Source organism: Rattus norvegicus, chromosome X, assembly GCF_021556685.1.
Source record: "Rattus norvegicus strain SHRSP/BbbUtx chromosome X, alternate assembly SHRSP_T2T, whole genome shotgun sequence".
Taxonomy (NCBI): Eukaryota; Metazoa; Chordata; class Mammalia; order Rodentia; family Muridae; genus Rattus; species Rattus norvegicus.
The window spans coordinates 50,553,789-50,578,114 of record NC_141554.1 but is presented as its reverse complement, the minus strand read 5'-3'; the positions used below and the strand labels follow the sequence as shown (position 1 = coordinate 50,578,114).

General features: G+C 41.0%; 1 pseudogene; it reads right to left on the bottom strand.

Annotated features, from left to right (window-relative positions):
- Positions 1 to 1,878: 1,878 nt before the first annotated feature.
- On the bottom strand, positions 1,879 to 14,149 carry LOC147998223 (glyceraldehyde-3-phosphate dehydrogenase pseudogene; annotated as a pseudogene).
- Between the last annotated feature and the right edge of the window lie 10,177 nt (positions 14,150 to 24,326).

The window sequence follows — 24,326 nt, the reverse complement described above, 5'->3', positions numbered from 1 at the left end:
ATACAACTCTGTCATATTTCCTCTATAAGAAAAGATATTCTTAGAGGCCTTGTATGGATGCAAGATACTGTTGCCTGTTACCTGTTTAGGTGGTGTTTTTCCCAGATCTATTTGCATTTATTTATTTATTTATTTATTTATTTATTTATTTATTTACATCCTTGCTCTCCCTCATGGTCCCTCCCTTACATGGTATTTCCCTATCTCCCTCCTCTGAGAGGGTGAGCAACCCTCCTCATCTCCTCTGAGGAGGTAGGCCCTCTCCTCTCCTCCTCTGAGGGTATAGCTCCCATGGGTATTGCCCAACCCTGGCACATAAAGTCTTTGCCAGATTAGGTACATCCTCTCCCACTAAGACCAGATAAGGAAGTCATGGAGACCGAGCTGAGCTGCATATCTGCTATTTATGTGCCAGTGTCCTTGTTCTATCCCATATACATGTTCTTTGGTTGGTGGCTCAGTATCTAAGAGTTTATTGGGTTCAGGTTAGTTGACTCTGTTGGTCTTCCTGTGGAGTTCCTATACCTCTCATGGCCTTCAATCCCTCCCCCAACTCTTCCCTAAGTATTCCTGACCTCTGTCCAATTTTTAGCTGTGGATATTTACATCTGTTTAAGCACAATGCTGGGTAGAGCCTCTCAGAGGACAGTTTTGCTATGCGCCTAGGTATCAGTAATAATGTCAGGGATTGGTACTTGCCCATGTGATGGGTATCTGGTTGGGCTGGTTATTGGTTGGCCTTTCCTGCAGTCTGTTCTCTATCCGACATTTCTATTATTCAGGACAAATTTTGGGTTGAAACTTTTATGAGTGGGGTGGTGTCCTTATCCCTTCACTGGGTGTCCTGCCTGGCTAGAGGAGGTGGCCTCTTCAGCTTCCATGCTCCCACTGTTAGGCATCTTGTCTAAGGTCACCCGCATTGATTCCTGGGAGCCTCCCCTATCCCAAGTCTCTGGAATTTCCTAAAGATTCTCCTGCTACTCCCAATAGCTGCATATTTCCACTCATTCTCCTGGTCCTCTGGCCCTCTTTCCTGTCTCCCCCCATACATGATCATTTCCTTCCTTTCCGCTCCCACTGCCCATTCTCTCTCCCACCTACTTCCTGTCCTCCCTTTGCCGCCCATGATTATTTTGTTCCTCCTTCTAAGTGGGATTGAACCATTCTAACTTGGACCTTCCTTCTTGTTTAACTTCTTTAGATCTGTGGGGTATATCATGGGTGTTCTATACTTTAAAGCTAATATCTACTTATCAATGAGTACATGTGATGTATGCTCATTTGGGCCTGGGTTAACTTGGAATGGTATTTTATAGTTCTATCCATTTATCTGCAAAATTCACGATGCCCTTGTTTTTAATAACTGAATAGTATTCCATTATGTAAATGAACCACATTTTCTGTATCCATTCTTTGGTTCAGATACCTCTGTTTCTAGCTTCTAACTATTACAAATAAGGCTGCCATGAATATATTGAAGCATATGTCCTTGTGGTATGGTACAACTTCTTTTGTGTATATAGCTGGGTCTTCAGGTAGACCTATTTCCAATTTTCTATGAAATTGCCAGACCTATTTCCAGAGTATAAGTTTGCATTATACCAGAAATGTAGGAGTGTTCCCCTTTCTCCACATACTAGCCTGCATGTGCTGCCCCTTGAGTTTTGTTTCTTTGTGTGTGTGTGTGTGTGTGTGTGTGTGTGTGTGTGTGTGTGTGTGTGTGCAGTGAACATTATTGATGATATTCAAGAGAGTAGGGAGGGCTCCCTAAGCCCTCCTGTTATTAAGGGAGTCTGGGATAGGATTGTGAGGGAGATTCTCAGTGTTGGGAGCCAAGTTGGGAAGGGGACTCCTCAGCAATTAAGGGCCTTTCTCTTACTAGACTGGGTTGGGGTGGGTGGTCCAGGGTTTCTTACTCCTTGGAGGCCATGTAGACCATGAGGTCCACCACCCTGTTGCTGTACATTCATTCTCATAATAGGAAATGAGCTTTACAAAGTTGTCATTGAGAGCAATGCCAGACCCAGCATAAAGGGTGGAAGAGTGAGAATTGCTGTTGAAGTCGCAGGAGACAACCTGGTCCTGAGTGCAATCCAAGATGCCCTTTAGTGGGCCCTAAGATGCCTGCTTCACCACCTTCTTGATGTCATTGTATTTGGCAGGTTTCTCCAGGAGGTATGTCAGATCCACAATGGATACATTAGGGGTAGGAACATAGAAGGCTATGCCAGTGGGCTTCCTGTTCATCTGTGGGATGACCTTACCCACAGCCTCGGCAGAACCAATGGATACATGGGTGATGTTCTGGACTACCAAACAGCCATTACACCACAGCTTTCCAGAGGGGCCACCCATAGTTTTCTGAGTGGCAGTGATAACATGTACTGTGGTCATGAGCCCTTCCATAATGCCAAAGTTGTTATGATGACCTTGGCCAAGGGGGCTAAGCAGTTGGTGGTGCAGGATGTATTGCTAACAATCTTGAACGAGTTGGCACATTTAATGTTCACACCCATCACAAGCATGGGGGCATGGGCAAAAGGGGCTGAGATGATGACCCTTTTGGCTCCACCCTTCAAGTGAGCCCCAGCCTTCCCCATGGTGGTAAGACATCAGTAGACTCCATAACATACTCAGCACCAGCATCACCCCACTTGATGATAGTGGGACATCAATCCTGGAAGATGGTGATGAGTTTCCCATTGATGACAAGCTTCCCATTATTAGCCTTGACTGTGCTGTTGAATTTGCTGTGGGTAGAGTCATATTGGAACATGTAGACCATGTAGTTGAGGTCAATGAAGGGGTCATTGATGGCAACAATCTCCACTTTGCCAGATGCAGAGAAGGCAGCCCTGGTAACCAGGTGCTCAATATGGCCAAATATGTTCACACTGACTTCACCATCTTGTTTACAGAACAAGGGTGGCACTGCATGAGAAGATGTGGCTGTCTCTGGAACACGGAGGAGCAGAGAGCACCCCTTGCATTTTTTTTCTAGCAAATTGTTGCTTTTATTGTCAACTACTTTGTATCAATGTACTTTCAAATTACAGTTTCATTATTTATATAGACAACTGTGTATCTTTCTTTTTTTTTTTTAATTAACTTGAGTATTTCTTATATACATTTCGAGTGTTATTCCCTTTCCCAGTTTCCGGGCAAACATCCCCCTCCCCCCTCCCCTTTCTTATCGGTGTTCCCCTCCCCACCCTCCCCCCATTGTCCCCCTCCCCCCAACAGTCTAGTTCACTGGGGGTTCAGTCTGAGCAGGACCCAGGGCTTCCCCTTCCACTGGTGCTCTTACTAGGATATTCATTGCTACCTATGAGGTCAGAGTCCAGGGTCAGTCTATGTATAGTCTTTAGGTAGTGGCTTAGTCCCTGGAAGCTCTGGTTGCTTGGCATTGTTGTACATATGGGGTCTCGAGCCCCTTCAAGCTCTTCCAGTTCTTTCTCTGATTCCTTCAACGGGGGTCCTATTCTCAGTTCAGTGGTTTGCTGCTGGTATTCGCCTCTATATTTGCTGTATTCTGGCTGTGTCTCTCAGGAGCGATCTACATCCGGCTCCTGTCGGTCTGCACTTCTTTGCTTCATCCATCTTGTCTAATTGGATGGCTGTATATGCATGGGCCACATGTGGGGCAGACTCTGAATGGGTGTTCCTTCAGTCTCTGTTTTAATATTTGCCTCTCCCTTCCCTGCCAAGGGTATTCTTGTTCCCCTTTTAAAGAAGGAGTGAACCATTCACATTTTGATCATCTGTCTTGAGTTTCATTTGTTCTAGGCATTTAGGGTAATTCAAGCATTTGGGCTAATAGCCACTTATCAGTGAGTGCATACCATGTATGTCTTTCTGTGTTTGGGTTAGCTCACTCAGGATGATATTTTCCAGTTCCAGCCATTTGCCTACGAATTTCATAAAGTTGTTGTTTTTGATAGCTGAGTAATATTCCATTGTGTAGATGTACCACATTTTCTGTATCCATTCCTCTGTTGAAGGGCATCTGGGTTCTTTCCAGCTTCTGGCTATTATAAATAAGGCTGCAATGAACATAGTGGAGCACGTGTCTTTTTTATATGTTGGGGCATCTTTTGGGTATATGCCCAAGAGAGGTATAGCTGGATCCTCAGGCAGTTCAATGTCCAATTTTCTGAGGATCCTCCAGACTGATTTCCAGAATGGTTGTACCAGTTTGCAATCCCACCAACAATGGAGGAGTGTTCCTCTTTCTCCACATCCTCGCCAGCATCTGTTGTCCCCTGAGTTTTTGATCTTAGCCATTCTCACTGGTGTGAGGTGAAATCTCAGGGTTCTTTTGATTTGCATTTCCCTTATGACTAAAGATGTTGAACATTTCTTTAGGTGTTTCTCCGCCATTCGGCATTCCTCAGCTGTGAATTCTTTGTTTAGCTCTGATCCCCATTTTTTAATAGGGTTATTTGTTTCCCTGTGGTCTAACTTCTTGAGTTCTTTGTATATTTTGGATATAAGGCCTCTATCTGTTGTAGGATTGGTAAAGATCTTTTCCCAATCTGTTGGTGTAAGGTGGAATCTCAGGGTCATTTTGATTTGCATTTCCCAGATGACTAAGGAAGTTGAAAATTTCTGTAAGTGCTTCTCTGCCACTCAAGATTCCTCTCTTGAGAGTTCTCTGTTTATCTCTATACCCCATTTTTAATTGGGATATTTGGTTTGTTGAGCTTTAACTTCTTGTGTTTTTTATATATTTTAGATATTATCCCTCTGCCAGATGAAGGGTTAGTATGATTTTTCCAAATCTGTAGGCTGCCATTTTCTCCTGTTGACAATATTCTTTGCCTTACAGAAGCTTTTCAGTTTCATGACGTCCCATTTATCAATTGTTGATCTTAGAGCCTTTACTCTTCGTGTTCTGTTCAGGAAATTTCCCCCTTTGTCAATGCATTCAAGGCTATTAGTAAGATTTTTCCCAATCTGTAGGCTGCCATTTTCTCCTATTGACAATATTCTTTGCCTTACAGAAGCTTTTCAGTTTCATGACGTCCCATTTATCAATTGTTGATCTTAGAGCCTTCACTATTGGTGTTCTGTTCAGGAAATTTCCTCCTTTGTCAATGCATTCAAGGCTATTTTCCAATTTTCTGCAATTAGATTTAGTGTATCTGGTTTTATACTGAGGTCTTTGATCCACTTGGACTTGAGTTTTGTGCATGATGATAAATATGGATCTATTTTCATTCTTCTACATGCAGATATGCAGTTAGACCAGCACCATTTGTTGAAGATGCTTCCTTTTTTCCATTATATGGTTTTAGCTTCTTTGTCAAAAAGCAATTGTCTATAGTGTATGAGTTTATTTCTCGATCTTCAATTCTATTCTATTGAAGGACCTGTCTGTCTCTATACCAACACCATGTGGGGTTGTTTGTTCGTTTGTTTGTTTGTGTTTGACTATTGCTCTGAAGAACAGCTTGAGGTCAGGTTGTTTTATTGTTAAGGATTGTTTTGACTATCCTGTTTTTTGTTTTTTTTTCATATAAGGTTGAGAATTGCTTTTTTTAAGATCTGGAAAAAGTTGTATTGAAGTATTGATAGGGATAGCATTAAATATGTAGATTGCTTTTGGTAAGATGATCATTTTCACCATGTTATTCCTACAAATCCACGAACATGGAAAATCTTTCCATCTTCTGATATCTTCATCAATTTCTTTTTTCAGTGACTTTAAGTTCTTGTCATATTGGTCTTTCATTTGCTTGGTTAGAGTACACCAAGTTATTTTATATTATTTGTGGCTATTGTAAAAGGTGTGTTTCCCTAATTTCTTTCTCTGCTCATTTATCATTTCATAAAGGAGGGCTATGTTGTGGGTTGCCCTGGTGTTGTTTTTATTCGGATGTTAATTCTGCTTCCTCAAGAGGGGCTTCTCTGACTAGGAGTGGATCACTTACTCGGGTGATTTCATATAAAGCTTCTGCCCATTTTAACTGGTTAAATAAAGGATAGAGCCTGTGATTGGGAAAGGTGGGGCTGGAGGTTTTAGAAAGTTGGGGAAGAGAGGGAAGGATAGAGGAAGAAGACAGAAGAAGGTGAGGTGGAAAGAAGATGGAGGAGAACCACATGACCCAGAGAAGCTACAAGTAGCTAGGGATCTCACAGTGGGGAAATAGATTAGTGTAGTGGTAAATGCGCCCAATCTAAGTGTGCAGCTTATAAATATTGTAACTGAGTTGTGCATTTTTGCACAGGCTTATTGGGGTTGGAGATATACTACAACAGGGCTACTGATTTTTTTTTTTTGAGTTAAATTCCAATCCAGGCACTTTGCTGAAGTTGCTTATCAGTGGGAGTAGTTCCTTAGGGAGAGTGTGGGCACCTTTGTCTTGTCCCTGATTTTAATTAGATTGTTTCAACTTTTGCTTTACTTAATTTGATGTTGACTATTGGCTTGCTGCATATTATTTTTATTAGATTTAGATATGTGCCTTCGATGCCTGATCTCTCCAAAACTTTTAACATGAAGAGGTATTAGGCTTTGTCAAAGGCTTTTTCAGCATCTAATTAGATGGTCATGTGCTTTTTCTTCTCTCACTTTGTTCATTTGGTGGTTTATGTTGATAGAATTTCATATATTTGACCATCCCAGAATCCCTGGGATGAATCCTACTTGAATGACATTTTTCATTTGTACTTGGATTCAGTTTGCGGAATTTTATTGAGTATTTTTGTGTGTTGATGTTCATAAGTGAAATTGGTTGTAAATTCTCTTTCTTTGTTGGCTCTTTGTGTGTGATTAGGTATTAGGGTAACTGTGGCCTCATAGAATGAATTAGGTAGTGTTCCTTCTGTTTCTCTTTTGTGGAATAGTTTGAGGAGCATTTGTATTAGCTCTTCTTTAAAGGTCAGGTAGAATTCTGCCATCTGGCTCTGGGCTTTATTTATTTGAGGGATTTTAGCGACTGTTTCTATTTCCTTATTGGTTATGTGAACGTTTAGATAGTTTCCATGAGCTTGATTTAACTTCAGTATGTTGTATCTGTCTAGAAATTTATCCGGATCATAAAGATTTTCCAGTTTTGTGGCATACAGGCTTCTGAACTAAGACCTAATGTTTTTTTTAAAATTTCCACACTTTTCATTTCTTATTTTTTTTTAATTTGGATACTATCTCTACCTTTTAGTTTGCTTAACTAATCGGTTGTCTTTCTTATTGATTTTCTCAAAAAAAGTGGCTCTTGGTTTTGTTGATTCTTTGTATTGTTCTCTTTGTTTCTAATTGGTTAATTTAAGCCCTTAGTTTAACTATTTACTGCATCTACTCCTCTTAGGTGTGTTTGCTTCTTTTAGTTTTAAAGATTTCAGGTATGCTGTTTAGTTGCTAGGAGATCTCTCCAATTTTTTATAAGGTCACTTAGTGCTATGAATTTTCCTCTTAACACTGTAGGGGGAAGTGCTGTTTCCCTGATTGGTTTTTGATCTGGTAAATAAAAAAAGGCAGAAGCCAGTTGTTTGGCAAAGGGTAAAGATGGGACTTCCCAGTCTCAGGAGGAGGAAGACCAGATGCAGCAAAAGAGAAGGGAGCTCTTCCAGCCAGGCTTTGGAATGTAAACGACAGGACACACAACCATGTAAGGTGTTGGGGCAGCCAGAACCTGCTGCGGCTTCTGCCATCAGAGGATGGCTGATATAGGCTAGCTAATAAGGTTAGAAGGAGAGATTTCTGTACTCAGCAATTGTGTTATCTGGCCAGTTCTAAAATAATGAAGTTGTCTGAAGTGCTTCTCATCCATGGGCAAAGGCAGGGCAATAGCTAGCGGCTGGGCGAATCTAGCCAGGAGGAACAAAAGAAAAGCCAAAAGGGAACTGGTAGAATATGGACAGCAGCTCCCTATTCCCATGTTGGGAGATGGTTGCCTTCAATCTTGGGCTAAGCCTGATGAGAATAAGGGGAATCAGGAGAGGTTGGAGCCTAGGTCGAACTCCTGGGAAGGCTGTAGCATGATTTTTAAAATTACATGCAACATACCTTGCTTTTATTGTGTCTTATTAGTTTCAGTAAGTTGCATCTTCATTGTCATTGAATTATAGAAAGTCTTTAATTTCTTTATTTCTTCCATGACCCAGAAAGCATTGAATATCATTTTCCATGCATATGTGGGCTTTCTGTTTCTGTTTTTGTTAAAGTCTGGCCTTAATCTGTGGTGATCTGATAGAATGCAGGGTTGTTTTTTTTTTTTTTTTTGTTTGTTTGTTTGTTTGTTTTTTCAATCTTCTTGTATCTATTGATGCTTGCTTTCTGCCTGATTATATGGTCAATTTTAGAGAAAGTGCTGTGATGCTGTGATGTGCTGAGAATAAGGTATATTCCTTTGTTTGGGGGTGAAAGGTTCTGTTAAATCCATTTGGTTCATAACATCTGGTAGTTTCATTTGTTCTCTATTTAGTTTCTGTTTTGATGACCTGTCCATTGGTGAAAGGCATGTATGTGGAGCTCTGTGTGTGTGTGTGTGTGTGTGTGTGTGTGTGTGTGTGTGTGTGTGTGTGTGTGTGTGTGTGACTATTGTTGATGTCTAAGAATGCTTGCTGACAGGAACCTGATCCAGCTTCATGTGATGCAGTTGGAGCTGTGGTATGGTATACTGATCCTGGACTGCTGCAGGTGGAGGTGGAAGGACAGTGGAGCTCAGAGTGGAGTAGAGCCTAGGACTGCTAGGCATTCTGGGGTCTAAGCAGGCAGAGGGATTGGGGAAAAGGTAGGGGGTGTCTACCTGTGTGTGTCAGATTGAAGCCAACCTCTTGGTTGGCAAGCAGAACTGTGGGATGGAGCACAGTATACTTATCCTCTACTGCTGCAGGTGGTGCAAACCCTGGAGTCCCAGCAGGCATGGTGGGGGCAGATTGAGGCAAGGGACTATCTCACCTGTGTGATGTGTGTCAGCTACCTGGGAGGCAAGTGGAGCTGTGGGGTGGGGTGATGTGCACTTATCAGCAAGTGCTGCAAATTTTTGGTAGCACATACCTTTAATACCAGCATTCATGAGATAGGAAGGAGAATCTCTGTGATTCAAGGTCAGGCTGGGCTTCACAGCAAGCTCTAGGACTATAGAGAGAGAGAGTCTGACTTAAAACAACAACAAAAGAGAAGAAAAGAAAAGAAAAGGAAAGAAAAGAATGTGATTAGTTAATGATAATGAATTTATGCTTTCAAATATTCTCCCAGGTTCCTGACCCCTCAAAGCAAAATAAGTGCACATGTAGTACCTATAGATGGCAATATAAATCTTGTGGTTTTATTTTGCAGAGACCATGACCATATAAGCCCAGCTTAGCTAATTCAGTTAATGGATCATGTTCTCCTAGTGTCCTCAACCTCCCTTCTCTGGCTCTTACAATCCTTCCTTCTCCCTCATCTGTGAGGTTCTGCTACTGCTCACATTAGCAACTGGAAGAAGCCTCTAATAATGATTGGGCTAGGCACCAATCTGAGTATAGCAGCATATAATAATCATTTCTTTCACTTATTTATATATTATGTATTTATCTACCTATTTATTTGAGGGGGGGTTGATGGTATTGGTTCTATCCTAAGTCTCTGGGGCCTTTAAGCTTGAGGTTCCTTGGCCATCAAGGCAGTGTCAGGGATAGGCTCCCTCTCATGGCTGTGCATCAAGTTAGTCAAGTCATTAGTTGGCCAATTTCACAAGCTCTGAGCCACTACTAAGTGCAGGCAGGACAGGCTGTGGGTTGAAGATTTTGTGGCTGACTTGGCATACCCTTCCCACCACTGGTTACCTTACCTGGTTACAGAAGATAGCCAGCTCAGTCTTCATATCCTTTACTAAGGTCTTTCTCGGATCACCCTCATAGGTTCCAAGAAGTCTCCACTGCACTGTTTCCAATTTGTTCTTCCCAAATGCCACCCAATTCCAGTCACCTTTCCCTGTACTCTACCCTTCCCAACCTAATCTGTCCTGTTCCCATGACTACATACATTAAGTCCATCTGCAATATCTATTACATTTCCCCTTCCCAGCATGATCCATGAGTTGCCACTAAAACCTTCCTTATTTATTCCTTAACCTCTCTGGTTTTGTGTACTGTAGCATGATTAGCCTTTAGTTAATAACTAATATCTAAGTATAAGTGAGTGCATACCATGTTTGCTTTTCTGAGTTTGGATTGCCATGCTCAGAATGATTTTTTTCTAGTTCCATCCATTTACCTGCAAATTTTATGTAATCTTTTTATAGCCAAGTATTACTCCATTGTATAAATGTACCAAATTTTCTTTATCCATTCCTTGGTTGAGGAATGTCTAGATTGTTTCCAGTTACACACTATTATGAATAAAGCTACTATTGTTGTACCAGGAAATGTTTGTGAACCCCAAAAGACCACCAAGGAGCCAAATCTTATGCTATTGCATCAGGGTCTCTATTCAAGCTTGAACTTTTGGCTCCCCATCAACCCTGACAGCAGGAAGGTAGAGTCCTGAGCCTAGTTTCAGGCAAGCATTTATAGAGGCAAGAAGTGGGTATCTAGCCTGGTACACATCTGTTTGTGGGGGGTGGACATTATGAACTTTAACATAATTGGCTGGTGCTGGGAGCCAAACCATAAACTTAACTCGGGCTTTCCTACTGATTGGTGGTTGTTAGGCAGGGGTGGGTTTGTTATCTGGGGTACAGATTTGTTGGGAGACTGGTGCTAGATGCAGGTATTGCTGGGGATTAACCTGGAAACTGGTGGATACAGGTCTTGTTGGAGGATAGTCCAGAAACTGGTGCTTGGTACCAACCTGTTAGTTAACTTGAGTTCAGCCTTAGGTCAGGTTCTCTAAGATGGAGTCTGAACCCAAAAGATTTTGTCTCTCATTCTCCCCTCTCTCTGGTGACTAGAAGGCCCAATAATGGAGCTTCCTGAAGTTATTATTTTATTTTAAATGTGGGTTACTAGTACTCCTGGTGTCCCTGAGGTTTGGGTCCATCAGTGGGAAACAGGAGGGAGTCCTGAGGCTGAGTTTCCTTCCACTGGTTTGGGACGTCTTCAACTGGACATGGGCCTCTGATTCCATGTTGTAATCCTGTAGACCTCCAGGGCGATGGGAGGGATTTTCTTTTCAATGAGGCTAAAATGATCCCTGACTAGAAGAGGACCTGTTTTATAGAGAATAAGAAGTTTAGGCCAAACATGTTTATGGGCCCATTGAACACTGTCAAGACCATCTAGCAATTGGCCTCTGCCTATATGTTAGGAACAATGAGGAGAGGATGTGTTATCCCAAACATGACTTCAAAAGGGGTGAGTTCCATCTGCTAAGGAGAGTTTCATACACCTGGTAGAGAGTGAAGGGAAGGAGAATTAAATCAGTCATTGCCAGTCTCTTAGGTCAATTTAGTTATGGTTTCTTTTAGGGTTTTGTTTATTCCCTCTACCTGTCCTGAACTTTGGGTCAATATGCACAATAAAGTTTCCAATCAATCTCAGAATTTGGGGTATTTTCTGACACACCGAGGACACAAACTCTGGTCCACTGTCTGACCCTATCATCTGAGGAAGTACATACTTTGACAGTATGTCCTTTAAGAGCTTCTTTGTCATCCCATATGCAGCCACCAAAACCAGTCACTATTGCTGGTGCCAAAAAGTATTTGCTAACAGGAGCCTGATAAAGCTGTCTCATGAGAGACTCTGCCAGAGTCTTATAGATACAGATGCAAATGCTTTAAGCCACCCACTGGACTGAGCACAGAGACTCCAGTGGAGAAGTTAGGGGAAGGACTGAAAGAGTTAAGGGGTTTACAACCCCATAGAAAGAACAACAATATCAACCAACAAGACCCTCCAGAGCTCCAAGGAACTAAAGCACTACCCAAAGAGTAAACATGGAGGGACCCATGCAGATGGACATATATAGCAGAGGATGGTCTTATCTGGCATCAATGAGTGGGGAGGCCCTTGGTCCTGTGAAAGCTTGATGCCCCAGCATAGAGGAATGCTAGGGAAGTGAGGCAGGAGTAGGTGGGTGGTCAGGGGAGCACTCTCACAGAACCAGCAGGGAGGGGGGGAATAAGGAGTTTGGGAAGTAGAAACTGGGAAAGATAATATTTGAAATGTAAATAAAATAAAATAACATAAAACTAAAAAAAAACAAAAACAAAAACAAAAACCAGAGCTTCTTTGTTGCCATGCAAGTAGTTTTATGTTAAGCAGGGAAAGCCTTAGTCTAACCTGAAAAGAATATCTATAAACATCAGTAAATATTTATTTCTTAATTTGTCTGGTTTTGCCTTTGTGAAGTCTCCCAGTCGACTCTAGAATTTGTGCCACTGTATTAGTTAGCTGTCATGTTTTACATTTCTTGACAATCTTTGAGTTGGTATTTCTAATCCTGATATCAAGTCCTGCATTCTCCAGATGTCCTTGTGGGAGCAGCAGTGGATCTTCTGAAGTATGTGTAGTCTCATTTCTTCTGGCATAATGAGTTTATAATCTGCATGATGGGCTGCTTGATCTGCCCTATTGTTGCCCTCTGAAACTAGGTCCTTTCTTTTCTGGTGTCTCAAGTAGTGAATGATGGTCAGTATTTTGGGCCCTCATAGAGCCCTTATTAATGAGATTTCTTTTTTATTTTTGATAGTCTTTCCTTCTCCTGTCAGAATGCCTCTCTCCCTAAAAATAGCCCCATGGGGGTGAGTGGTAGCAACATAACACTAGCTATCTGTATATCTTGACCTTTCTCAACTCTAACACCTTGATCAGAGCTACCAGTTCAGTTTTCTGTGCTGACATTCCTGCCAGGAGTCCCTCTGCCCATATGATCTTAGAATTTGGGACCACCACTGCCCCAGCATACCTCTGTCAGTCCTGAATGATGCTGTTGTCATTGAGGAAGCATATTACCTTTGCATCCATCAAGGGGGTATCCTCAAGATCTGGTCTGGTCCCATGGATGTGGGCCAAAATGTCTGAGCATTCATGTAAAAGCCCATCTAGGTCTAGGTCAGGCAACAGGGTAGCTAGGTTTAGGGCATCTGAGACCTAAAAAGTTATCCTTGGAGCATTCAAGGAGAGAAATTTGAGAAGAATCATTCTGGCATTGGTCAGGCTTTGACCCAGTGACACTTTGTCAGCATCCTTAACCAGGAGTGTCCTTGTAGTAGAATTTTCATCTTTGAGTATATGCACAAAAGTAGTATAGCTGTGTCCTGAGGTAAATCATTTCCTAACTGTCTGAGGAACAATCATATTGAAAAATAAATTTAAAAACTTAAGCTATTATCTGCAGGTACACTTTTAGAGCCTATATTTTGCAACACCATTCAAGCCAGAAAGTTCATCTTGTGTTGGAGTGTCTCTAGGCTTTACATTCTTGATGTCATGACCTGGTCAAGTTTGTCCCTGACATCTCCAGCCAGGTGATGGTTCTGAATATGGGCCACTTCTGAGACCCCTACAGACATCATGGAGAAGATAAGTTTGATCCCTACCAGCAAAGGAACAAAGATCTTTCTTGGTGTGATTTTAGATCAAAAATGCCATCTCTTTGGGCTCATATAATAAGACTTGTTGAACAAGAACTAGGACACGGAGAGGAAGAGGAAGCACTTATGCAGATGGACACAAGGCTCCCACACCAGAAGAGGAAGGGCAGGGTTCACATATTAATTTTGTCACTGTGATGTTAGTGAGACAAGGTCTATCCACATATTTAGCCCATTTTAAACTGACAGGGAATACTCCAGCATAATCAAACAGGGGGCTGTCATGTAACTCTAAGTGGATACCATTTGCAGCTAGGTGATGAGTTACTGAAGCATTAACTGGCAAGGCTACCAACTGTGAGTGAGTGTTGGAGGCATAAATGAAGCATTGGGAGGCATTATGAATAGTAAAGGGCAAAATATCTACTTATTGTATGTATTGGTTAGAGGAAAATATTGCCTGAATCTGTTTGTTTATGTTTTTCCTGAGAAAGAGCCTTCGGGTTTATCTGCTCTGTCTGGTTAGCCAGGACAAAGGACATGGAAATATGGATGGTACCTCTACGGTAGCAGCTGTTGGTCTTGTACATTTTTTCCATGACCCCTAGATTCCTGTCATCCTTCACAGTCCCAGGATTCAGCATTTTCTTATCCAAAAGATGCATAGATGAGCCCCTGGGCATAAGGGCAAGCCAAGTTTCCCTGAAACTGTTTATGTATTAAGGTGTTTAGTAGAAGCCTTCCTCTGTCTACTCTCCAGGACTCCCCTCAGAATGTTGAGCTGACTGTTCCATCTGTGAGAAAAAGTATTGCCCATTTTCATAGAGGTCCATTCACCACATCAGGTTGCAGGGGTCTTCTCAAGGGTCTCTGTTGGTGACTCAGACACAGGCACTTGGATCCAGGAGAGGATGAAGGAGGCAGAATAGAAAACCTGAGAAACAGACTCCAGAAATCAGAATGGAGGTTCAGATCTGATTTTTTTCTGTTTGTTGGTTTTTGTTTGGGGGGGTTGTTCTTGTTGTTGTTTTGGTTTTTTATACAGCCTTTCTATCATTGGGGGATTAACAGGAGCTCTGGAATAGCCAGACATCCCATTGTCACTATGTAGAGGTGCCAGGCTAGCAACACCTGAGCGGACTTTTTTTAAAAATGGGGAAGCAGCCACCATCTTGAGCCCATTCTAAGTTTCCACTAGGTTGCTAGGCCCCTCAATTCTGTGTCACCATGTATGGCAATGGACATGGGGACTCATATATTCAACTGGTATGGAAACCTCCCTCATAGTCCACTGCATCCCACTCAGGTAACACAACACCCACACAATATAAAGTCAAGACTATCTCTCTTGGCTTGTTATCAACACCAGACTAATCATGAGGAAGGCTCTTTTGATTTTGATGTCTGGATCACCTTTTAGGAATCCCTGTAGGCCTTAGCATAATGCTTTGTCTTCCAACAGTACTTCCCATTGCCAAAGATGCTTATAGCTTGTGTTCTGTATCTAATTGCTTCTTCGTGGGAGTACCCATTACCAGGCATCTTGGAGCATAATGGTTTAAACATGGCAGTTTATGAAGGATGAAAGCCAGCAAACCTTGTATTAATAGTCTCCAAATCTTCTGGCCAGAAAGAGACATGGGCATGAATTTGAAGTAGGGTACTTATTAGATGACAATGAGAACCACGGGGTGGTCATTGGGAGGCTACACCAGTTTTGGTTTGGAGCTGACCTTGGGCAGGAACTCAGTGAGTACTTTTTACACAAACTTAAGCACTCTCGAAGTGGCAGTATAGCACTATAATATAGTGTGCTTCCAGAAGGGAGCACTGATAGCTACAGAAGCAATTGGGGACACACTGCAATTCTTCTGAAACAAAGAAATAGGCAATGTGACCAATTTAAAAAATAGCAACAAAGGAAGCTAAGAGTACACACAGTTTGTCAGTGCAATGGGGTGTGGGAAAGAGAGCAGGGCTTTGGTAATCTGTGACTGTTGTTTTTCCTCCATAGCCACATAAACATGTTGAATAGGTACATAGGCACATCAGCCAACTGTTGAAAAAACAAGTCAATGTGACCAAAGCATGTCTTCAACATTTGAATAGCCAATGAACTTGTAGTTTTTTCTTCAGTTTTGTCCTTAATGTGTCAACTTCTGTCAGCTATAACCAGAGTTTTAGGGAGAAAAGCCTCATCTCCATGAGTCCAAACAAACTAGGCTAGACCACCTACCATTGCATGTCTGTCAGTTAGAGTTAGCTGTGAGGGACAGGAAAAGAAGATGAATAAACATGGCAAAGGTGGGAAAAACAAATAAAGAGGTTCAGCAAGAAACCTACCCTGAAGGTACTTACAGGAACACTGAGATTTTATAGAGAAGGAAAAAATTTAAGGAAAAGTCAGGACTATTCATAGCTGGGAGAGCAAATGTAATCTTGATGAAGCTAGTGGTCTAATTGATCAATATCTCAGTTCTTGTTCTCCAAGGTACGCTCTCAAAAATGTTATCGCTATGATCACTTGATCAGAAGAATCTCATCATGTTCCCATGAGATTCCCTGTGCTCTGGGTTGCAGGCCCATGTTATGAGTAATTACACTAATTTGGGGAATGACCTGTCCTCAAAGGTTTGCTGTTGCTCAGAGGGTAGTTTTAGTTCCTTGTCATAAAGATGTTTATCATTCACTCATGTAATTCTGGAATCCAAGGTAATTGCAGAAGAGAGGGGCCCAGAATGAAGAAATCAAAAAGACAAAAGTAGAATTAGTAAAGTACAAAATGGAGTGGATTAGATCTGTGACTGGTACCTTCCTTCACTACCTGTCTATCACTTCATGTATGCCACAGATTCTAATAGTAAGAAATTTGTATAATATTATCTTTTAAAAATGAAAATGATAAAAGAATTGGATGAAAAGAGATGAGTATTCATTTGTTAGTATTATCACGTTTATCTTCATATGACTGTCAGTACAGTGTTGAATTCAATTCAAGAAGTTGTGTGTTTTGCTTTATATGGGGTTTGTTTATGTCAATATCAGGGTTTCTATTATTCTCTCTCAAATTAGATATACAAAATATTTCTAAGGTCTAGAGAGATGGCTTAGCAGTTAAGAGTACATACTGCTTTTCCAGAGGACTTGGACTCAGTTTCCAGCACCCATATCAGGCACTTAGAAACTGCCTGTAACTAACTTAAGCTTCAAGAGACCCAAACTCCACTTGTGACCTCTGTGGGCACATACACACATGCGCACATACATATACATACACATAAATAAATAATAAAAATAACTTTAATTTTATGAATATGCATGTTGTGCCTGAGTATATATCTGTGCTTGTACCATATAAGTACAGAAGCCTGTGGAAGTCTGTCTCTTGCAATTAGGTATTTTTTAGTGGGGTGTGAGGAGATCCGTCCTGGAATTGGAGTTACAGAGAGTTATAAACCATTATGTGGGTTCTGAGAACTGAACTCCAATCCTCTATATGGCCAGTAAGTTCTCTTAATTGCTGAGCCATATATCTAGCCAATGATATAACAGTTCTATAAATGAAAAATAAAATTATGCTAAAAATATAACTTAATGGCTAAGAGTATGTGCAGCTCTTGTGAAGGACCCCAGTTCTGTTCCCAGTACCTATGTCAAGCAGCTCAAAACTGTTTCTCAGGTTCCAAGGGATCCAATATCTCTGGCTTCATTGGGATACTATACATACATGACATTCACTCATACATACACATAACTAAAAATAATAAAAATAAAATCTTAAAAGAATGTTACTGAGGTCAGTATTATATGTCTGCAAGATATTATCTTGTACAAATTTATAAATAAAGGACACAACCTTGAGCCATTTCTCTTTCTAGCTTTTTCTGGTTTTTCCAATTTTAAAACTAAGTTCTCTCTCTATTATAAATATATATATCAAACTGCCTTGAACTTATGGTCTTTCTTCCATCTGTTTCTCAACAGTTGGAAGGTAGGCTTGAACCAGCATTTCTTCAATCTTTGAAATTCTCTTAATCTCTTTGGATATCTTTAAAAATATAAAAAGGAATAAAGCATATTTTATGACTGAGTGGTCCAAAATAATATTAATCATAAATATTTGAAAATCTGTATAAAAATATGAATATGGAAATGTCATCTTAATGATAAGTAAATCAGAAACAACAAACTTTAACCACCCAACAAGAACAAGATGAAGTTTTGCTTATTCTTCTGAAGTAAACAGACTTTGAGGGAAATGAGGAAGATATTTAGATAATTTTCTCCAGTTTGTTAAAGAGTGTTTTGTTTCTAAGAAAACTGAAGCTGACCTTCTTAATATTAAGCTTTTGCGTAATTTACCCAAGGTCAAGACTCCACAGAGGGATATAACTAATTTCCCTTGAAATCACGATTATTTTTATTTTTATTTTCAGTTTCAAGTTCTCAGGAAATACCATATGAAAGGCAGAGATTGTCCCTACAGAAGCTCTGGCCTAGGGTACCAAAAGTGTACAAAAACTTCAAAAAGCCATTTTTACCCCCTGGCATAGCTTTTCAAACCAATTGACTGGAACCCATGGCTAAATTTACATACACCTACATCCTGACTTTTGCTCTGTTGTCTCTACAAATTGTACATTTTTATGGAGCAGAGGGTAAAGGACTGTGAATGGCCAAGGTTTCGGACCATAACTACAGATAAATCTATTTTTTTCATATTTTTGTTTGTTTATTTGTCTCATGTAAGTGATTGGCTACATCCAGAGCTAGGCCTCCAGGGTAAAAGCTGAAGTAGACTTAGGAGGAAATAGGAGAATCCTAAAATAGTTAATTGATTTTTATTTTAATTAGGCATTTGTATATTTAAGCATTTGATTTTATTTCTCCACCAAAACTATTGAATGAGACTGTTCTCAGTGTCTATTTCAGTTATCATCTGGCCTCTCCATTACTTTTTAAGGTTCATATTTAAAGAATCAGTATCATGTTTTGGAAAATGTTACATTGCCTAAGCTCTCCCACTAAGACCTTGTATACTCATTCTATTATATTTAAGGCCTGCTACAATTTCCTTTATTATGTATAAGGCTAGCTTATAAATAACTTATCACGAATCGACAACTGGGATCTCATAAAACTGCAAAGCTTCTGTAAGGCAAAGGACACTGTGGGTAGGACAAAACGACAACCAACATATTGGGAAAAGATCTTTACCAATCCTACAACAGATAGAGGACTTATATCCAAAATAAACAAAGAACTCAAGAAGTTAGACCGCAGGGAGACAAATAACCCTATTAAAAAATGGGGTTCAGAGCTAAACAAAGAATTCACAGCTGAGGAATGCTGAATGGCTGAGAAACACCTAAAGAAATGTTCAACATCTTTAGTCATAAGGGAAATGCAAATAAAAACAACCCTGAGATTTCACCTCAAACTAGTCAGAATGGCTAAGATCAAAAACACAGATGACAACAAATGCTGGCGAGAATGTGGAGAAAGAGGAACACTCCTCCATTGTTGGTGGGATTACAGACTGGTACACCCCTTCTGGAAATCAGTCTGGAGCTTCCTCAGAACATTAAACTACCTGAGGACCCAGCTATACCTCTCTTGGGCATATACCCAAAAGATGCCCCAACATACAACAAAGAGACATGCTCCACTATGTTCATAGCAGCCTTATTTATAATAGCTAGAAGATGGAAAGAACCCAGATGCCCTTCAACAGAGGAATGGATACAGAAAATGTGGTACATCTACACAATGGAATATTACTCATCTATCAAAAACAACGACTTTATGAAATTCATAGGCAAATGGTTGGAACTGGAAAATATCATCCTGAGTGAGGTAACCCAATCACAGAAAAACACACATGGTATGCACTCATTGATAAGTGGCTATTAGCCCAAATGCTTGAATTACCCTAGATGCCTAGAACAAATGAAACTCAAGACGGATGATCAAAATGTGAATGCTTCACTCCTTCTTTAAAAGGGGAATAAGAATACCCTTGGCAGGGAATAGAGAGGCAAAGATTAAAACAGACACAGAAGGAACACCCATTCAGAGCCTGCCCCACATGTGGCCCATACATATACAGCCACCCAATTAGACAAGATGGATGAAGCAAAGAAGTGCAGGCCGACAGGAGCCGGATGTAGATCGCTCCTGAGAGACACAGCCAGAATACAGCAAACACAGAGGCGAATGCCAGCAGCAAACCACTGAACTGAGAACGGGACCCCCGTTGAAGGAATCAGAGAAAGAACTCGAAGAGCTTGAAGGAGCTCGAGACCCCTTATGAACAACAATGCCAAGCAACCAGAGCTTCCAGGGACTAAGCCACTCCCTAAGGACTATACATGGACTGACCCTGGACTCTGACCTCATAGGTAGCAATGAATATTCTAGTAAGATCACCAGTGGAAGGGGAAGCCCTTGGTTCTGCTAAAACTGAACCCCCAGTGAATGTGATTGTTGGGGCGAGGGCGGCAATGGATGGAGGATGGGGAGGGGAACACCCATAAAGAAGGGGGAGGGATTAGGGGGATGGTTGCCTGGAAACAGGGAAAGGGAATAACACTCGAAATGTAAATAAGAAACACTCAAGTTAATAAAAAAAATGAAAAAAATTAGGAAAAAAAATATTCTCAATCAAAAAAAATATATGTCTTATAAGCAATAGCATGCTTTGGTGAACAGATTGTTGGTCTTAGTACTAAAAATATTGTAGAACTCTTAACATACTTCAATATTTATTAATTATTTGCTTGCTGTCCAACATTGTGTCTCAGTTACTGATGATCTGCCTTTCATTTACCTATAATAAATATGCCATAAAATCAATTGAAATTTTGAGAAAGAAATATATTGAATATCAGTATCATAACAAGCAACCTTTTGTCAGTTTCAAAATAATTTCTAAAAATATCTGATTAAGGTCAGGCATGGTAGCACACACCTTTGATCCCAGCACTCAGTAGACAGAGGCAGAAGAATCTCTATGAATTCAAGTCCAGGCTGGTTTTCATAAAAAGCTCCAGAAATATGTGGAGAAAATTTTACTCAGAAAAAAGAAAAGAAAAAAAAAGAAAGAAAGGAAGGAAGGAAAGAAGGAAGGAAGGAAGGAAAGAAAATAAAAGAAAGAAAAATCTGGTTAGATAAAGGTAATAAATTTATGCTTTCAAATATCCCCCCAAGTTCCTGATCCCCCAAAGCAAAATAAGTGTACATCTACTGGCTATACTTGGCAATCTAAAATTTATGGGTTTGTTTTGCAGAGATCACGAGTATTTGTGAATGTAACATTACTGTCAAGGATTGAATGAAGATTCCCCACCCCTAATCCAATGTGGCAATTTTGACAAGATCTTGACTTTCTAACAGAGTGAGGAGTAAGCGAATCTAGAGAGATATTAATCGATCCCAAGGAAACAAACAGATAAAATTGTTTCCTAGGTTTTTTTTTTCATTTACACATTTAGAAATGTACTTGGAGGACTAATGAAATGGATAAAGGTACTTGCTGCCAAACCTAAAAACCTGAGTTAGATTCTCATGGCCTACATGATAGAAGGAGAAAACTGACTCCCAAAAAATATCCTCTGACTCCTATGCACCTGAATGGGAAAAATGCACACACATGCACCACACAAATGAAATAAATTAAAATGTAATAATTTTTTTTAGAAATTAAAAAAAGAAAATTCTAAGGACCTTTAAGGATCATTCACAGAACTCTCATAGATTAACATAAAGAAGTCATCTATTTTTCCCCTTAGTCTACAGCATTTAGGTAATTCTCATATAAATATTTGACAACTGGTCTTTTTATGGAAACTGCTATCATTTCCTTCTCACTGGATACCGAATGCCTTACAGCAAGGACTGTGCCTCAGTCATCTTCATATGCCCTATTATACCTAGCAGGAAACATTTGATGAAACTCTACAATAAGAACATAGCAGAGATGCTATGCAAGTGTAGTTCCAGGGACCTTTTTGTGGACCCCACAAAACAGCCAGGAGGTGATCCAATGCAAGATGCAAATCACAGCAGGGCTTTTATTGATAAGCTCCTGCTTGGGCTCCTCACCTGCCAGACCTGACACAGCAGGATGGCTTTGATGGAGAGTAGCCAGGAATCTCTATCAGCTACAAGAAGGGCTGGGTGTTGTTTCTAGCCTGGCAAGCATTTAACTGGAGAGCCACTATGGCCTTTAACATAGTTGGCTGGTGTTGGGAATCAAACCATAAACTTAAATTTCTGTTTCCCTATGCATTGGTGATAGTTAGGCAAGGGGGCGGGGCTTGTTGGCAATTAACTTGGAAACACTGTATTTCTTGGGGTTAGCCTAGAAACTGGAGCTAGGCTCAGGTTTTGTTGGGGAATAACTTCGAAAGCAACATTAGGAACCAGCCTGTTAGTTTACCTGAGTTTAAGTTTTCTAAAATGGAGTCTGAACTTAAAGATTTGCTCTCTTGTAGGACATGAAAAGCTACGCCATGACCGACCTTGGGAAGGGAAGGGATGATTATACATGCATGGTGGAGCTTCCACAGTTAGCAAACATGAAATCTGACCTAGAAATGCATGAAGTCACGGGCAAGAAGCAACAGAGTCAATGAAGAACGACTGATCTACTCAAAAGTGGAGACCAATGGGGAGGTAGCATCTGGTATTTTGTTTGCCCTCTGATTGCAATAAATGAGCTTACTTGCCTACTGCATATTGAGACTCCTGGAGGCCCTGTCATTGCCTCCCTGACTGTTCTCCCCCTATGCCCAAAGGGTGGTGGTTCACTGCTATGTGCAGTGTGCAATGTGGTCTATGGACCCTGCCCTCTTATTGGGATATTTTTTGGGGGGATTGGTTTTTTTTTGTTTTTTTGTTTACATTTCAAATGTTATTCCCTTTCCCAGTTTCCCTAGATATAAGCCACCTATTTCATCCCCTCCCCTTCGTCTATACGGGTGTTCACCTCCCCATCCAACCCCCCTTCTTCCTCCACCTCCCGACATTCCCCTACATTGGGGGTCCAACCTTGGCAGGACAAAGTGCTTCTCCTTCCGTTGGTGCCCAACAAGGCCTTCCTCTGCTACATATGCAGTTGGAGCCATGGGTCAGTCTTGGGTCAGTGGTTTATTCCCTGGGAGCTCTTGTTGGTAGGCATTGTTGTTCTTAGGCAGTTGTAAGCCCATTCAGCTCTTTCAATCCTTTCTCTAATTCCCCCAATGGGGTCCTGTTCTCAGTTCAGTGGTTTGCTGCTAGCATTCGTCTCTGTATTTGACATGCTCTGGCTGTGTCTCTCAGGAGATAGCTATATCGGGTTCCTGTCAGCCTGCACTTCTTAGCTTCATCCATCTTATCTAATTTGGTGGCTGTATATGTATGGGCCACATGTGGAGTAGGCACTGAATGGCCGTTCCTTCCGTCTCTGCTCCAAACTGTGCCTCCATATTCACTCCTATGAATAGTTTTGTTCCCTCATTTAAGAAGGAGTGAAGCATCCGCATTTTGGTCATCCTTCTTCTTGAGCTTCTTGTGGTCTATAAATTATATCTTGGGTAATTCGAGCTTTTGGGCTAACATCCACTTCATACCATGTGTGTTTTTCTGTGGTTGGGTTACCTCACTCAGGATGATATTTTCTAGTTCAATCCATTTGCCTATGAATTTCATGAAGTTATTGTTTTTGATACCTGAGTAGTACTCCAGTGTGTATATGTATATTTTCTGTATCCATTCCTCTGTTGAAGGGCATATGGTTTCTTTCCAGCTTATGGCTATTATAAATAAGGCTTCTATGAACATAGTGGAGCATGTGTCTTTGTTGTATGTTGGAGAATTCTAAAAGGCTATGTAATCAAGGATTAATGTCTCTGAGGACATTATTTTATGTATAAATAAACCCTGTGAGAGACAAGAGAAAGAAGAAGAAGGGGGAGAATGAGGAGGAGAGGAGGAGGAGGAGGAGGAGGAGGAGGAGGAGGAGGAGCAGGAGCAGGAGCAGGAGCAGGAGGAGAAAGAAAGGAAGAAAGAAAGAAAGAAAGAAAGAAAGAAAGAAAGAAAGAAAGAAAGAAAGAAAGAAAATAAGAAAATATCATCCTGAGGGAGGTAACCCAGATAGAAAAAAACACACACACACACACACACACAGTATGTACTCACTAATAAATGGATATTAGCCATAAAGCCCACACTACAACCTATAGAACAAATGAAGCATAGAATATCAGGGTGGGAATGCTTCATGTAGGGTTATGTGGCCCCTGCCTTCCCACAGCAGATCCCAGAGAAAAGAGACAGTCCATGGTTTTAAGGAATTTAATGTCATGTTGGGAAGTGGATGAGTAAAACCATACCCTACTTCTCAGGGTGCGCCTGAGATTAAATACCTTTTGCAGGGAGAAGTGTCTTGGAAGGAAAGTTCATTGGCTAATCCTCCAGGCCTTTAGGTACTTTATTTTCATGAGATCTGTCTTGAGCCTATGTTACATGTGGTCATGTCTTCTACCTGTAGAGAGGCTTAGGCATTGCCCTTATGTGATGACTGACAGCCACAAATCTATGGAGGGCTGTGGCTAGTGACAGGGTCCTGGTTTCCTGGAAGTCAGGCTAAATGCCATCTTTTAGGGTCACTGGTATTTCTAGCCTTAGGTCAACCCGGAACCAAGTTGCCTTTTATGGCCCCATATCTTCAGTCCTCCATTGAGTGGGGAACAGGAGGATTGTGGGAAGTAGAGATAAAGGGAGACCAGAGAGGGAGAAAGGAGCAGGAGGAAATAAGGTTGGCAGCATCTCGATCTGGAGGAAATGTGAGACAGGTACAGAGGGTCAGGAAATAGAATA